Source organism: Callorhinus ursinus, unplaced genomic scaffold, assembly GCF_003265705.2.
Source record: "Callorhinus ursinus isolate GAN/ISIS: 27379988/994484 unplaced genomic scaffold, GSC_fseal_2.0 scaffold76, whole genome shotgun sequence".
Lineage (NCBI taxonomy): Eukaryota > Metazoa > Chordata > Mammalia > Carnivora > Otariidae > Callorhinus > Callorhinus ursinus.
Genome location: NW_027397138.1, coordinates 179,615 through 195,757, shown reverse-complemented (window position 1 = coordinate 195,757; position 16,143 = coordinate 179,615). Strand labels below are relative to the sequence as shown.

Genomic DNA, 16,143 nt, shown 5'->3' with positions numbered 1-16,143 from the left:
CATAAGGGCATATTTGGGAATTTCTCCCAGCTATAGAAATACATTTTCACATGATCTTGTCCAGCTAAAATTTAGTCAGACACTCCACCAAAACTGAGGTAACACCAGGTGAATGAAAGCCCTATTTAGTTTGGAATTAACTTTGAAATATGCAAATTTAATTTCTATTACGAATTCACTTTTGCAATGGTCAGAATTTTTCTGAAAACACTGATATTTTAAGAGAGTTTGAAAGAGTTATAGAAAAACCACAGGTGAATAAACTTTCAATAAAAACAGAGAGGATTAAAATGCTTTACTATCTTTAGAAACAAAAATGAATTGACATTTTTCGAATTCATTTGTAAGCCCAGATTCACACCAAATACATTCAAAACTGCTTCCTGCATGCCCAAGTGAGATGAGCTGTAAATAGAACTCAATACACACTAAGATATGCTGCTGAAGGCCTCAGAATTCTCTTGAAATACAAGCCCTGAGAACTAAATGCCCATCATCTGGAATCTGTTTTATTCCAAGACCCTCAGAAGCCTATGTTATTACTTAACCTGGCGGCACAATAGTAATTTAAATGTGCAGTCATGTTATTTGATAAAATCCCAACTGAGTATTAAACTACATTGTGGTTCATTCAAATTACCACTGTTCCGCTGTTGAAACACACACACACACACACACACACACACACACACACACACACGAGCATACATGCACCATAGGGCTGTTTGATGGTGGTGGTAAAAACAAACTATAAAGCAGTAGCTTCAATACTAATATTCGAGCATATTGTTAATCATTCATCTGTAACACATTCTTCTTTGTAGGCTTTGCATCCCCCTGAAACAGTGGCTTTCAAACGGTTTTGACTATAACCTACAGCAAGAGATACCCCTTAGATCATACCCCAGAACACACACATACACACAACTAGAACAAATTTCAGAAAATAATACTCTTCCTATATGCAACATACTAATTTCTATTCTACTTAATTTCTTTAAATGTTGGTAATAACTCACAAATTTGATTTCATGACCAACTAATGGGTCACGGACAACAAGTTGAAAAATGCCATCCCAAAGTGCCCAACTGACAGGCAAAAAAAGTCATGGTCAAAAAAATTCATGGTGAAATATAGAATAAGAAAAAGAAGGGAGAATTTTACTCACTGATGAATTTCAAGTAGTGTTTAAAGAATGCAGAACTATGAGCCTTGCTAATTGTTCCACATCTCAATGCGCAAAGGGAAAAAAATTCTTTGGATTGGTGGCCAAGAAAGCATTTGAGATATTTGAGTTGGCCCTTGAATGATAAAGGAAAAATAGCATGACATCCACTGGGCAGATAGGAAAATTGAGGCAAGAGAGGATAAATGCTTCCTTTGCTTAGTCTCTAAGTCCCCAGTAGAATCCTCATATGAACTGAATCCTTACTGCGGTGCCCAGGCAACGGCGTCAAGCTTTTCTATAACTAAAAGCAATGAGTCTTGTCCACCCATCTGCACACATAGCAGGCTCTATGCACTTTTTTGGCAAAAGTATCACCGATGTCGACAACCACTGCAACATGGGGAAAGGCTGAGGCTGGGCCAGGACCCCAGCTGAGATGGGGAGTCAAAGTCAACAAAAACACTTTCCAGAGTGAGGCTTCAAAGGCTTTATTAGAATACCTTTTCATTTCAAATGTTAAACATTTGAGACTCTAATCAAAACTGAAAGGTAGACCTATATTTCTGGCCATTCCCTTTTCTTATAACATATTTCAACATACACAAAATAAAGAGAATGCTAAAATAAACCCCTATACACCTATCAGCCAGATTCAACAATTATCAAGATTTTGTTGCACTCTGATTAGTGCTCTATGTTGTTGGTGGTGTGGAAGTATTTTTAAGCAAATCCCAGATATAATTTCACCCCTACTTACTTAGCGTGCATCTCTAAAAATATATTTTCTTTATATAACCACAATGTCATTACTGTACTTAAAAAAATAACAATCATCTGGTGTCCTCTAAAATATAGCCACATTCAAATTTACCAGACTGTCTCAAAGATTGTTTTGTATTAATTAGTTTCCTAAAATCAGGATTTAAACAGGGTCCACACATCACATTCGGTTAGCACATGTCCTACGTTTTTATAGTCCAGAGCAGCACTCCCCTTTCGATCCCAATATTAATTTTATTATATACATTTGACTTACAGAAGAAATCAGATAAGTTTTCCTATAAAATGTCCAACATTCAGATTTATCTGTTTACTTGCTCAAGGATCATTTAACTTACTCCTCTATCTCCAATTGCCCACGAAACAGAATTTCATTTTAAATGCTTGACTGGATTCTAGGTCAACTTTTTGTTTTGGCAAGAATATTTTATGAGTTGTGCTGTTTCTTTTACACCATGTCAGGAGGCACACAATGTTAGGATGCCTCACTGTGAAGCTATAATTGGTCAGTGAATTCAGGTGGCGACAGCCTAATCCAGACATTGGAAAATTATCAATATTTCATCTAACAGTTTAATTCACTGATGATTTTGTTTGCATCAATTACATAAGGGTTGGCAAAATGGTGGTTTCCTAATTCTTCTCCCTATTTATAGTTATTGGCTAAAAAACTGTGAAAAACTTTCTTCGCAACTAAATTGTTCAGATACTCAGAAATATAGTTACTAAAGGAAAGGCAGGACAAATGCTTAGGTCTTTCTCTTTAATTGCCAACTTCCAGATTAATAATTTGGAAAACGATGAGTTTTTTTGTTTTGTTTTATTTGAATTTTTATGTATTCAGTGTGTTTCAAATAACTGTTACTGTAATTATTCTTGATAACCTCATTGTTGCATCATTAGCCATGTCCCCTCACATTGGCTTCTATGTCCATTTAGTAAGATTAGTCTTTAATGTCTTCCTTGCTTACTGGTAACACAAGATGACCCATGTGCATCTTGTACATTTATGGCCACATTTCTGGAATGGCCCCTTCTTCCAAAACGCTCTGATACCTTTTAGTGAAAAAGCCCCTATTCCTTTTAGTAAAAATGGTATTAAGAGACCACAATTTAGGCATTAGGAGTGTTCATTGTTCCCCTCTTCGGTGGACAGAATTATGCTTTTGGAAAAAATAATCATGAATTCCAATTCATATTTAATACTACAGGATTTTCTGATTTGATACTGGGCTGAAAATATAGGTATTTGCTTTATCTTAAAACATCTTCCCAAGAATATTAACATAGGTATTTGTTATATCTTACAATATCTACAAACAGTTACAAAATAATAACAATGTTACTACCAAAATACAACCATTGATTAAAATTTAAGATTTCACTGCAGCTTCTGATTTTGGACTGTATTGCACTAAGAATGTCACTTGAAATATTTCTCTTTTCTGTTAATCATTTTCTTTAAAAACAGTAAAGAACACGTTCCACTTCTTAAAATTGCAAAGCTTATCACCAATGAAATGACAGCAATTACAGGTCTGGTCAGCATCAGAAAATGCTTCATTAATTCCCATTAAAGGAGAAACAGTGATCTGACCTTGCCTCTAGCATCTGGGATATCAAAAGAACAAGTTTGAGCTGACCAGTTATTCATTCTATACATGGTGTAGTCTAATATTAACTTCTTACTGTTCTTGCCTTTTCATAATCTATGCAGAGCATGGCAGAGCCTTAATGAGAAAGGACACAGATTACACGCTCAATAAGTATCTGCAGAAAAAAAAAGAATAATACTAATGGTAAATCAGCACCTATAACAGGAACAGATTTTTTCAGTGTATTTATTTACCATAGAAAGCAACTCCTACTAAAGTTTTATGTACAGTCTGTCAACCTGTTTTTTGTCTTCATCATCCTAAAGTCTAAACACTTTATAAAAAATATTTTTGGTATGCCAATGATGTTTTGTATAATGGAGGGAAATACAGAAATACCCCACATGCTAAAATTTCTTTTTAAGTGCACCTAGGGATTTTCTGTTCCTTAATTTTTAAAGATCAGCTTTAAAAATAGTCTTACCACCTTCCCTAACTCCCACATTTTACCTGTCATCCACAACCCATCTTCATCTTCTCATAGCTTCTCCCAATTTCCCAGAAACCTACTATACCCAGGGAATAGAAGTAGTGTAGTTTTCTGTCTCTCAGGTCTGACCATGTTGAAAACAACATGACTTTCTGCGACTGCCCTCTCGGCAGCTATGTGATAGAAGGACATCTTCTGCTTCAATGAATACGCAGTATGCCACATATTCTGACTGGGCTGAAGTAAAAATGAAAAGGTACATACAAGCCAAGTGATTATAACACTTTAAAGAAAGCCCTCTGAAGAAAAATAGTGAAGATCGTCAGGCTGAGGGTACAGCAGGGGGATGCTGGTAACTGATAATATGAAGTTCTGGAGGAATAGGAAAGAGCTAAGGGAAAGGTTACTCTTGAACAGGAAGAGCATCCATCCCTCCCTGGGAGACTCAAGGAATGTGTAAACACAGGACAGGTATTCTCTGTTGGGAGGGTGTTGAAAAGTTGTGGAGTTGGGAGTAGATGGTCTGTTTTCTCTGTGAGCAGTATGAGTCAAGGCCATTTGCTAAGAATATCAGGACTGAAGAAGAGAAGATAACTAAGCCGATAAAGAGCTAATGAGTTCCTGTTATGTGTTAGTCATTGTGACAGGATATATATATCGACATACCTATATGATATGAAATATGTTTATGTTATATATACTATGTGCATGTCCTATTATGTGTATTTATTATTTTATCAAATGATTTATAACAAAAATCAAGTTGACATTAATATCCCGGTTTTACAGAAGAGGAAAGTGTGGTTTGGAGAAGTTTGGTATCTACCCAAATTCACAAAGTGGCAGAGCCTGAATGTGAACTCACCCTACCTAACTCTAAATATAGAATTTTGGGGTACCTGGGTGGCTCAGATGCTTAAGCGTCTGCCTTTGGCTCAGGTTATGGTCCTGGGGACCTGGGATCGAGCCCTACATCGGGCTCCCAACTCGGCCGGGTGCCTGCTTCTCCCTCTCCTTCTACTGCTCCCCCTGCTTGTGCTCTCTTGTCCTCTCTGTCAAATAAATAAATAAAACCTTAAATAAATAAATAAATAAATAAGTAAATACAGAGTTTTCTCTTTCATAGAGAAATGAAAGAAAGGCAACAAGCTAAAAGATCATAGAATGTCAATGAAGGCTCCTGCCAAGATCAGAAACTATATATTAATCATAGCACAAAAATACGGTCAGTAATCAGAAAGCAGCTTTCCAGATCAGTCTGGTACTGAGAGGTTTGCATGATAGATAAACATAGTAGATGCTGCCAGTGCCTCATCCATATATTCCTGGTACTCACATTTCCTGTGTATGCTGACAGCTTCTCAACACAAGCAGCTAAGTGTTTCTGCCTGGGGCCTTTCTCCAGCTTTGGAAGCAGGCTTGGCCCTCAGACAAAAGGGAAACAAGGAATTCTAGGGAAGGAGTTCCTCTGGGAGAACTCTCAGTCCCTGGCCCCTGGATGTTGGCGGATAAACACCTTACCTGCCCTGCCTCTGGTGGAAGGGCGATTCTGAGACACGTTCATGGTCAGATGGAGCCCTCACTGCCCACAGCAGCAAACTGCTTCTTAGCACACTCTGCAGGGGGGTTTCTTCCTTCCCTTCTCTGTCTCACTGGCCAATGCCTTTACACGTGCTTCCGAGAATCACCTCTTGAGTAAATGACTTGCGCTCAATCCCTCAGGAGCCACTTCTGGAGACTCAGAACCCAAACAGTGGAAGATGGGATAAAGAAATCAAGAAACTGAAGGTGTTGATGAGAGAAGAGTAATCCCAACTGCCAACCGGGAGATTCAGTTTGGGTAAATCAAAAAAAGAACAGTAGTAAGAGGACATGCAGAAAGTAAGAAAGAGCAGAGAGGTCAAGAGACTTGAGGTCTTCATAAGGAAGGACAGATTAGCGGGAGTGAGGAAATGGGGAAGGTGGAAGTAGATAAGAGAGCGTGATATCTGGGTTTGAGATTTCACTGGTAGGACAGTTGGAGGTGGTGATAAGGTCAAGGGTGAGGCCATGGGAATCCTTCCCCAGTGGAGCCAAAGGGAATGCTAATGAAACCGGAGGTCAGGAAGCTAACAGCTGGAGCGTCTGATGTGTTTCCTTCGGCTGAAATCTGCTGGGACGATGGCAGGAGTTGGGAAGAAGAGAAGAGTAGGCAGCTGTCTAGAGCGGAAGTGACCAGGATACAGGCAGACGGCCATGAGAGATCACGTCGAAGGCAAGAAAAGCTAAGTGGTGCAAATTTCAAAGGAGGGGGGAGAAGCTGAAAGAGGTGGTTTGGAACCAAGATAATGCTGACACTGCTTCCTAATGGTTTCGAGGTATGCTCCCAGGGCTTCTCCGACGTTTACCTAAGAGGAATACAAGTAAGGAAACGTTCTTAGCGGAGAACCGGGTTTCACTGAAGGCCTGAAGGATTTTGTTTTGTTTTGTTTTAACAATGGAAAAGAATTTTCAGTGTGCACAGTGGGAAGAGCTAAAAGGGAAGTCAGCAAAAGGAAGATAAGTGTTGGAAGAAAGGGAGGGTCCCTGCATTGGATGACATCATAAGAGAATTAATGACCCCAAAAGCTTTTGGCGGTGAGTCAGGGGGGGGGGGGGGGGGGGGGGGGCGGTGAGAATAACTGGGTAAAAGGCCAGGATGACGGCAGCAGAATCCTGTGTTTGAGAGCGTGGACTTTGGAGACAGACCCCAGAGTTAGATCCTAGGTCTGCTACTGATCCTGGGATCTTGGTCATATTATTAAACTGTGATCCCTCCATCTCCCCATCTTCATAATAGAAATAGTTACCTCATAGACTTATTTTGAGGATTAAATAAAATGCTTAGTTTCACTCCTGGCTCACAGTCAGCATATAATAAATGTTAATTTTTTTTTCCTAATGAGAACTTTTAAGATTTACTCTTAGCAACTTTGAAACTTGCAATATAATACTTTAACTATAGTCACCATGCTATATATTATATGCCTATGACTTATTCTATAACTGGAAGTTTGTACCTCGTGACCCCCCTCACCCACCTTGCAATCCCCCTCACCTCTGGCAACATCCAGTCTGTTCTCTGTATCTATTCATTTTGTTCATTTGTTTTCTTTTTTAGAGTCCACATATACATGAAATCATACAGTATTTGTCTTTCTCTGACTTATTTTACCCTCAAGGGGTAAAATGTCACAAATAGCAAGACTTCACTCTTCGTGAATGAGTAATATTCTATTGTGTAAGCATACCACATTTTCTTTAGCCATTCATCCATTGATAGACACACAGGTAGGTTTTTGTCATATCTCAGCTATAGAAAATAATGCTGCAATAAATGTAGCAGTGCATATATCTTTTTGAATTAGTGTTTTCATTTTCTTCAGATAAATACCTAGAAATAGAATTGCTGGATCATGTGGTAGTTTTGTTTTGAATTTTCTGAGGAATCTCCGTACTGTTTCTCATAGTGGCCACACCAATTTATATCCCCACCAATAGTCCATGGATATGTGGTAAACACAGAATGACTACTTTGCTCCCATGGCAAACCACATCTTTGCCAACACTTGCTATTTTTCTTTTTGGTAAGATTCATTCTGACAAGTGTGAGGTGGTATCTCATTGTGCTTTTGATTTGCATTTCCCTCGTGATTAGTAATGTTGAACATCTTTCCATGTGTCCATTGGCCATCTTATGTCTTTTCTGGAGAAATGTCTGCCCATTTTTAAAGTTGAACTATTTGTTTTTTTGTTACTGAGTTGTGAGTTGTTTTTTTTTAATATATTTTAGATATTAACCCCTTCTCAGAGATACGATTTACAAATATTTTCTTCCATTTAGTAGGTTGCCTTTTCATTTTGTTGATGGTTTCCTTTGCTGTGCAGAAGCTTTTTAGTTTGATGTAGTCCCATTTGTTTACTTTTCTTTTGTTGCCCTTGCTTTTGGAGTCAGATCCAAAAAAATCATTGCCAAGATGGACGCCAGTGAGCTCATCACCTATGTTTTCTTTCAGAAGTTTTAATAGTCTCGGGTCTTATATTCAAGTCTTTAATCTATTTTGAGTTAATTTTTGTGCATGGTATAAGGTACTAGTCTAATTTCATTCTTCTGCATATCGCTGTCCAGTTTACCCAACACCATTTTTTAAAGGCATGGTCCTTTCTCCATTGTATATTCTTGCTTCCTTTGTCATAAATTAATTGACCATATATGAATGGGTTTATTTCTGGGTTCTCTATTCTGCTCCACTAGGCTGTATGTTTGTGTTCATGCCAATACCCCCACTGTTTTGACTACTACAGCTTTGTAGTATAGTTGGAAATCAGGGAGTGTTATGTCTACTTTGTTCTTCTTTCTCAAGATTGCTTTGGCTATTCAGGATCTTTTGTGGTTCCATACAAATTTTAGGATTGTTTGTTCTATTTCTGTGAAAAATGCCATTGGAATTTTGATAGGGATTGCACTGAATCTGTAGATTGTTGTGGGTAATACGGACATTTTAATAGTTAAGTATGTTTTATTGTAACTAGCTGCATGGTTCTGAACCAATCCTTTGGTACAAAAGATTTTAATACCATTTGACTGAGGATCCCAGGTATCGTGAGGATCTGTGTATTATACATCTGACAAGCAAAAATTGTACACACACACACATACAGCTATCAGTCTAACATAGAGTCCTGTTCCCAGAAATTATAAATTCTGAATTGAGGCACATGCCAACTTTTCTGCCACCAGGCCCAGGACTAGCGTGAGGCACAGGATGTAAGCCACTCACACTCAATGAGTGCCTGACTTGAGAATGAGTGCACCCTACATGGCTCTCTTGCCTTACTCTAGTCCTCGCTCTGTCTGTCAGTGTCCCCATTTAGACTAGATCAGTTGTTCCAACTGCCGTGGAGAACTAGCTCACACCCAGACCCTGATCAAGCCAATTGATTATAGTCCATGGATATGTGGTAAATGCAGAATGATTACTTTGCTCCCATGGGGATGGCCCATGACTAATTGACAGAAACAAATACTACATTTCTTGCAGCGTTTCACTGCAGTTTATATATGCTAACAGATTCCTATCTTATATGGTACATCCTTTAACTGTTCTAAATTAAAGTATGTATGTCATGATCAATGGCATCCTAATAAATCCAAACCTAGGCAAATTAATCAGCTCCTTCGTGAACTGTGCTTCTTGGACTCATACTCAGATAATACATTCAGGTGTTGACACTTTTACTTACACAAATTAATAGCACTGGCAAAGAAAATCTAAATTGAACCATAATTCACACATTCTACAATCATTATCACCTGCCACTATATATAACTTAACCGTTGCTTTTTGGCTACAACATAAACATTGAAGAGCTATTGCGACCTCATTCTTTATGCCTTTTAGCCTTTATTTGAGTTTAATATGCACTTTTATTGCATGTGCTAGCCATTGTGCAGAGTCCTTTCTCATATGCTACTTCATTTATTCCTCATCAAAGCCCCATCAGGTATTTCCATTTATTAAGATATTAAGAAATTGCTATTTAGCTCACTGTTAAAGACACGGGTTTGTTTCCAGCTATCTGTGTTGCTTCATACGGTCAGTATTTGCAATAATATAATGGGAAATGTTTCTATCTCTATCCATATTGACTTTCTCAGACATACATTATGTTGATTAAAATTCATTGACTTAAAAATGTAAGAGAATTCATGTTATATAGAGAAGAGAAGAAAACCCCACTATGTATTATTTATCTGCTCTACTGGCCTCCTAGACATCTCTTCTCTCTTATTTGTATATGTCCACCCCCCCCTATTTTGCCCAGGGAGACCACCCCTCCTTCTGTGTCTGCTCTGGGTGAGACAGTTGATCATGGTGCCCTCTCCTCCTGTCACCGAGTGGGTATGTGATCCAAGACTGACCAAAGAAATTCTCATTCCCTGGAGGCTGGGGACAACGACACAGAAGCCAGATGGAGCTGACTGTCCTCTGAGGAGGTACCCTACAGACAAGATTTTCCAGTTTCTGCTACCTGGAGCCTCAGAGCTGCCCTGATTCCCCTTCCCTTCCAAGGTTTGGTTTTTCAGACTTTCTGTGCATTCTACAAACAATCCCACGTTCTTCTAATAAATTATTTTGTTGGGTAAACTAGCCAGAGTCTGTGTCTGTTGCTTACAACCCAAAAATATATATGAATACACACCATCTTAATACTTCCATTATGATTTACATGTATTACTCGCCAGGTTTTTTTATATTCCTATTTTTACATAGGTAAGAGTCACTTACTTTGGTTCCTGTTGTACACATGGGTGTTTCTGATGGTTTTTATTATTATTATGAACAATCCTACGATGATTATTTTCATGCATATCGCTTTTTCCATATTTTGGATTCTTTCCTCTGAGAGATTCCCAGAAGTGAAATTACTGAGTCAAAGGGCACAGATATTATTATGGCTCTTGAAAGATATTGCCAAAATGCTTTCTAAAAGGGCTCTGCCAATTTATAATGAATTCAAGAACCCATTTTTATCACATTTCTGGTCAATGTCGACCATCAATGTAGTTTTGACATTTTTCAGCCAATGTTTTCTATACTTCCCTTGAAATGATGGAGCATATGATTCACACTTTCTCTAGGAAAGATAATAATTTCTACTCAGGCATCCTGAATTATTTCCACAAAGAGTGGTATATTCTTTAACTTTTACATAAGTATCACATAACTTCCCAATATAGAAATTACTCCAGTGTCAAAATGTAAGTCCAACTGATGCTGTTTCCTTTGCTGATCTTGCTTGAATTATAGTGATTTCTATAGTAAAATAGCAATTTCTTCCTAAGGAATGGATCACAGAGCAAGGAGCCAGTAGGAACCAGTTTTCCATGAGTGCTGATACAAGTATATACTAATACAAGAAACATACTGCCCAAGCTGCCCTTGTGGGCACCCGCAGAAGGGCAGGGTTTTTTCTATGACTCCTGGGTTTGCCATAGGCTCTGATCTAGAGCTGACACCTTTCCTGTCCCACTTAAACTCTGACCTAGGTAGCTGAGAAAGTAAAAAAAAAAGCATAAGAATTGCCACTGTGTTCAGCCAATCCCATGGCAAATTCTTCCTGTGCAACGACTATGTGCAAGGAAGTGGGCGCCAGGACCCAAATGGTCCTTGGTCCCCATCAATGTGTGCCCCTCTTTCCCCAGTCTGGGGCCTTTGATCCTCATCGGACCCACCCGGTCCAGTCCTTTGAATCTGTGAAAGCTTCTTCCACCCTCATTCTTGCAAGTCAGTTCCGAGCCTTCCTTGATCACAGAGTCCCATTCTGAGGAGGGGATTCTGGCTCTGTTGGGCCACGGAGAAAGGGTTCACTCTCTCACCCCTCAGAATGAAAAGTCTGGCTGGCTTCTACCACAGTTATATTTCCAGTAACAAGCCTAGAATCCTCCTGACTCTGGGGTCCACAAAATTCAGGATCAGTTAGGAAGCTTAGAATTTTTTCTAGGCTAAAGGTGCCTTTTAAGTAGGGACTTAATAAAACAGGAGTTCTTTTTAGATATTTAACTGGTGAGAGGGTGGAGGATTTGTGAAGCGGTAAGAGGCCAGTTTGGAAGTCCTGCAGTAGTCCAAACACAGAGTGGGGTATGGGCTGAGGTGAATTTAGAAAAGAGAGAAATGTCTCCTCCCCCATCCATCTAGTACTGAGATGTGGCACCAAGACTTGCTTTAAATCCAGATCATCTTTTACATTTTATGGCATCCACTTCAAAAGTTTTTAATGCTTCCTATTGGCCCTAATTTCCCTAATAACCTTTTATAGATCTGTGAGTAACTAAAGTATTCATAAAAACTCTTCTTGGAAAAGACAGAGGAGCTATGGAAACCCGAATAGCTAACTGCTATAGTTCTCCAAAAACACAGCTCCGATCACAATGAAACCACGCTACAGTCATCCCTGGACAAAGGAGTCATTCAAAAAGAAAAGGCTAAATGCATCTGTGCCATGTTTTGCTCTTATGTGTTCTGCTCTTTATCCTTCTATTCAAGGAGCTACTGACTCAATCACTTTTGAAATTTCCAAAGTCCCAGAAAGTTGTAATTCCTTTGACTGAGGATAGCATTCAGATATATTATTAGGTCAAGGAATTCTCACTTTTGGTGAAGGAATTAGTCTATTTGCAACAAATCCTTAATGCAAAAACAGGGTTCTGAGGTGTTTTGTTTTTTTTTTTTAACCACTCATCCGTTTTTAAGCAGCTTTCAAATTTTAGTGAAATAGTTTAAAATTAAAGATATTGCATTCTAAAATAATAAGGGAAAGGTCAAACTATGAAGACTGTAAAAAAGTCAGTGGTTGCCAGGTGTTAGGAAAGAGAGAAGGATGAACAGGTGGAGCACCGAGGATTTTTAGGACAGTGAAACCATTCTGCACGACACTATAATGAGGGACATATGTCATTATATGTTTGTCAAAAGCCATAAAATGTACGACACCAAGAGTGCACCCAAATAATGTAAACTATGGACCTTGGGTGATTAATGAGGTGTCAATGTAGATTCATTAATTGTAACAAATTTACCATTCTGGTAGGGATGTTGATGTGTCAGACAGCATTTGGGAAATCCGTTTACCTTCCCCTCAATTTTGCAGTGAACCTAAAAGTGCTTTAAAAAATAAAGTCTAGGGCGCCTGGGTGGCTCAGTTGGTTAAGCGACTGCCTTCGGCTCAGGTCATGATCCTGGAGTCCCAGGATCGAGTCCCGCATCGGGCTCCCTGCTCGGCGGGGAGTCTGCTTCTCCCTCTGACCGTCCCCCCTCTCATGTGCTCTCTCTCTCTCATTCTCTCTCTCAAATAAATAAATAAAATCTTAAAAAATAAATAAATAAAGTCTAAGAGCCGGCCTGCACTCACTTGCTTCTCGGTGCCTGCTCCTGGTGGCCCCGAGGGCGTGCGGGCTAGAGGCGGCCCCAAAGAGTCCAAGGCGGAGGGGAAGCTGGTGTACAGGTCTAAGTGCCGTGGGGGGCACACTCTTCGGGGAGAATTGGCAGGAGGAGGAGACTGCGAGGATAGGCCCAGGAGCAACGGCGTCCAAAGAGGAACAAGCAGTAAAAAATCTCAACGTGGAGAATGCCAAACAGGAAAATGAAAAAAAGGATGAAAAGGAGCAAGTTGCTAATAAAGGAGAGCCCTTGGCCCTCCCTTTGGAAGCTGGTGAATATTGTGTGCCGAGAGTAAATCGTAGGCGGTTCCGTGTTAGGCAGCCCATCCTGCAGTATAGGTGGGACCTGATTCAGAGGCTTGGAGAACCACAGGCAAGGATGAGAGAGGAGAATATGGAAAGGATTGGGGACGAGATGAGACAGCTGGTGGAAAAGCTGAGGGAAAAGCAATTCAGTCATAGTCTGCAGTTAGCACTGACCCTCCTCACCATGACCATCATGATGAGTTTTGCCTTATGCCTTGAATCTTGATGCTTTCCCCGAAGTTAATAGGAGGACACACCTGCTTCCTAAACTTAATGTTCTCAACGTACATTTGTTGTAAACCTTTTGGTGTTACATGTCTCTTGTGGGTCTCCTATGACCAGCTTCCAATTGAATGTTGTATTTTGACCCAAAATATAAGATTCTGTCAGCAAGGGAGTTTCACCCTATTTCATGGCAAGATGTTCATTATATATTGTGAAATTAGTAAAGCAGTTTAAAAGACAAAAAAAAAAAATGTCTATTTAAAAGTCCATAATGATGGGCGCCTGGGTGGCTCAGTTGGTTGAACAACTGCCTTCGGCTCAGGTCATGATCCTGGAGTCCCAGGATCGAGTCCCGCATCGGGCTCCCTGCTCGGCAGGGAGTCTGCTTCTCCCTCTGACCCTCTTCCCTCTCGTGCTCTCTATCTCTCATTCTCTCTCTCTCTCTCAAATAATAAAATCTTTAAAAAAATAAAGTCCATCATGATGATGATGATGATGATACAGGATGTATCCTTATTAACATATATATGAAACTGTACTATATGGAAAACCTCTGCGGCGAAAGTCGCATCAATTCCCTAATTCCCAAAGGCCTAGATACCTGTAAGTTACTATTTGAGTCTTCTGGTACACAAAGAAAATGTTTCTATATTAGAAAAATGTCCACAGCTTATATGAAAAACTATTCTGAATGTTACCAAAACTTGGAAATATAGTAACTGAAAATTAAGGCAGATGAAAACATCTGCCTCTATGTAAAGTATGTCTCTTTAAGGTCAAACTGGGTGAAAAAAAATAGCCAATCTGGCAACCAAATAAAACTACAAAGTAACAGGGAGCCTGGGTGGCTCAGTTGGTTGGGCAACTGCCTTCGGCTCAGGTCATGATCCTGGAGTCCCGGTGTCAAGTCCCATATCGGGCTCCCTGCTCAGCGGGGAGTCTGCTTCTCCCTCTGACCCTCTTCCTTCTTGTGCTCTCTGTGTCTCATTCTCTCTCTCTCAAATAAATAAAATCTTTAAAAAAAAATAAAACCCAAATTCTTAAAAAAAAAAAAAAAACTACCAAGTAACAAACACAAGTATAAGCACTCTGAAAAGTGTTTCCAAAAGATAAGAGAAAACAATCCTGGAAAATGGACATTAAAAAAAAAGTGTGCTGAGAAGACAAATCATCTTCTACTAAAAGCTTATGTTTTCTTTATTCGTCCACCTAATAAAGGCTTTAATCTTAAAAAAAAAAAACACAGAAAATGAATATTTAAAATGTATCACACGCAACTTTTACTCCAATATTTTAAAATAAGAAAAATACCTGTCTTCCCTTTAAGCTCTAAGACATAGCTGCCTCATTGATCTCCAACACATATATTTCTCACAAGTCTGCCACTGAAAATCTATCCGGAAAACACAGGGCGCTTCATTGTGCCTCTGTGATCCCTACACAGGCCCAGGCCCACAATACCAAATGAAGAAGAGTTAACATGTTGACATCTGTTTTAGGCTAAAAATGGAAATTGTGAAGTTGTTCTCTCTTCTTCCAAGAGTTCTCTGGAATGGATCAAGAGGCTTCAAAAGACTTGGCACCAAGGGAACTTCTAGGCAATGTCTACACAGCAGAAAAAGAAAGGGAGATTTGGCATCTTCCTAAAGAATCAGGGCTATGTTGACTACTGGCAGGAAGAGCGGCTGTGGCCAGTCTTTTGTGACCTGAAAGGGCAAAATCATTCACAAAGCTCCAGAGTTTTCCTTTCTATGGATCTATATAGCAACTTTTCCTCCAACCCCAAGGAAAACTCCTTGTCTTCAGTGTGGCTAGACAATGACTAAACATCGAGGCTGGGCCAAGTGCTTGCTAGGCATGGGATTGGGGGCACAAATGGCCGAACTCTCAGAGAAGTGAGGCAAAGCAGTGTCCGGAATCTGAATTTAGAAGCAACCTTCCCAATCTCCTCCCCTGTTTTGTTTTGTTTTGCTTTTCACACCAAATCAAGTTAGCCTGTACAGTTTTGCCATTCTTGAGACTGAGTCAAGATTAACTCGCCTTTGTGAGCAGAGCTGTTATTTGAGAACACTCCATTCTTTACAAGGGGTCTTTATATGTAAAGCAGAAGCATTTTCTGTTTTGCCTTTTAGCTGGGGTGGGTGGGAAGAATTGACTTGTTTTTCCTCCAAAGTGAAAAGACCAAACCCAGAGACTCCTTTAAAATGTTGGGTTTGTTTATCGGTTCCAAGTTGAAATAAAGCATAATGTGGATACTCAGCGCTCTATCTTTCCCTGATTAAAGCGCTCCTGCCCTTTGAATTGCTACCCAGGATACTGCTCTGTATGGCTCACTCGCGCCGCTGTAATAAGTCACCACAGCTTGGCACCTCGCCCAACAAAACACAAACTCTCCTGAAGTCTTGAGCTTTCCCATGGCAACAACACAGTCATCAACACAGCAAACAATTGCTCCAATCCCTACTCCCCGTCTCCTTTCGAACAGCGAAGGATATCATTGCAGCCGGCCTTCTAGAACTGGGCTAATTATCATCTATGAAAGGAGATAGTGTCCGAGATCAAGTTGCCTTCAGCACTGAACTTCAAATGAGATCAAAGGCAGGATAACTATGGGAGCAC

General features: G+C 39.7%; 1 protein-coding gene and 1 pseudogene across 1 annotated transcript in view; one reads left to right on the top strand and one right to left on the bottom strand.

Annotated features, from left to right (window-relative positions):
• The window catches only part of MAML2 (mastermind like transcriptional coactivator 2), a 341,184-nt gene that overhangs the window by 291,139 nt on the left and 33,902 nt on the right, over positions 1-16,143 (bottom strand). The window lies entirely within an intron of this gene.
• LOC112840272 (protein BEX1-like) lies at positions 11,188-13,636 on the top strand (annotated as a pseudogene).